The sequence below is a fragment of the Tamandua tetradactyla genome, chromosome X, assembly GCF_023851605.1.
Source record: "Tamandua tetradactyla isolate mTamTet1 chromosome X, mTamTet1.pri, whole genome shotgun sequence".
Classification (NCBI taxonomy): domain Eukaryota; kingdom Metazoa; phylum Chordata; class Mammalia; order Pilosa; family Myrmecophagidae; genus Tamandua; species Tamandua tetradactyla.
The window spans coordinates 117,911,868-117,913,683 of NC_135353.1; the positions used below are offsets into that span (position 1 = coordinate 117,911,868).

Genomic DNA, 1,816 nt, shown 5'->3' on the forward strand with positions numbered 1-1,816 from the left:
TTTGTAAATTTTCACACTCTTTATAGTAGGATTTCTTAACCTTGGCACTATTGACATATTGGGTTGATAATTCTTTTTTTAAATTTATTTATTAATTAAAAAAATTAAGAACAAACAAAAACATTAACATATAATTCCGTTCTACATATATTCAGTAATTCTCAATATCATCACATAGTTACATATTCATCATTTCTTAGAACATTTGCATCAATTCAGAAAAAGAAATAAAAAGACAACAGAAAAAGAAATAAAACAATAACAGAAAAAAAAGATTATACATACCATACTCCTTACCCCTCACTTTCATTTATCACTAGCATTTCAAACCAAATTTACTTTAACATTTGTTCCGCCATTCCTTATTTTTTAAATTTATTTATTAATTAAAAAAATAACAAACCAAATAAAACATCAACGTATATAATCAGTAATTCACAATATCATCACTTAGTTGCATATTCATCATTTCTTAGAACATTTGCATTAATTCAGAAAAAGATATAAAAAGACAATAGATGGAGCGTCGCAGCAGCCGAGAGGTCCGGGAAAGTTTCTTTGGAGGTCCGGCCGGGAGCGGGTATGTCCCACGGCCCCAAGCAGCCCGGCGCGACCGCCGCGCCGGTGGGCGGCAAGGCCCCGAGCCAGCATCGGGGCTTCGTGGTGGCCGTCAAGCAGGAGCGCGGCGAGGGCCCGCGGACCGGCGAGAAGGGGTCCCACGAGGAGGAGCCAGTGAAGAAGCGCGGCTGGCCCAAGGGCAAGAAGCGGAAAAGATTCTGCCGAATGGGCCCAAGGCCCCGGTCACGGGCTACGCGCGCTTCCTGAATGAGCGGCCGGAGCAGATCCGCACCCGCCACCCGAACCTGCCCTTCCCCGAGATCACCAAGATGCTGGGCGCCGAGTGGAGCAAGCTGCAGCCGTCGGAGAAGCAGCGGTACCTGGACGAGGCCGAGCGGGAGAAGCAGCAGTACATGAAGGAGCTGAGGGCCTACCAGCAGTCGGAAGCCTACAAGATGTGTACTGAGAAGATCCAAGAAAAGAAGATCAAGAAAGAGGATTCACGCTCCGGGCTTATGAACACCCTCTTGAATGGACATAGGGGTGGGGAGTGCGACGGCTTTTCCACCTTTGACGTCCCCATCTTCACCGAAGAGTTCCTGGATCAAAACAAAGCGCGGGAGGCGCAGCTGCGGCGCCTGCGGAAGATGAACGTGGCCTTCGAGGAGCAGAACGCGGTGCTGCAGCGGCACAAGCAGAGCATGAGCAGCGCGCGCGAGCGCCTGAAGCAGGAGCTGGCGCTGGAGGAGCGGCGGACGCTGGCGTTGCAGCAGCAGCTGCAGGCCGTGGGCCAGGCGCTCACCGCCAGCATCGCCTCGCAGCCAGTGCCGGGCACGGGTGAGACGCCCACGCTCAGCACCCTGGACTTCTACATGGCCCGGTTGCACGGCGCCATCGAGCGCGACCCCGCCCAGCACAAGAAGCTGCTTGTGCGCATCAAGGAGATCCTGGCCCAGGTCGCCAGTGAACATCTGTGAGGGTGCTAGACCCCTGTGGACCCGAAGAAAATCAAGCTCCAGTCACGGCCCTCCTCCCCACACCCCCAATGGATGAGGCTTGGCAGGGGGATCCACCCTTTGGGGCCAGACCCGGCCCTGCATGTTGGGGGCTGCAGACCCCACCCAGTGAAATTTCTACAGCCTCCGTTTAGGCTTCTAATCTCCCCAGCATCCCAGAAAAAAAAATACCCACCACATTCTGGACATACAGAAGCCAGGACCACAGCAACTGGGGGCCCAGGGGGCAGGGCACACACTAC

The 1,816-nt window shown here is 52.5% G+C and overlaps 1 pseudogene; it reads left to right on the forward strand.

Moving 5' to 3' along the window:
* The first annotated feature begins 528 nt into the window (after positions 1-528).
* Positions 529-1,535, forward strand: LOC143670546 (SWI/SNF-related matrix-associated actin-dependent regulator of chromatin subfamily E member 1-related pseudogene; annotated as a pseudogene).
* Positions 1,536-1,816: the final 281 nt, after the last annotated feature.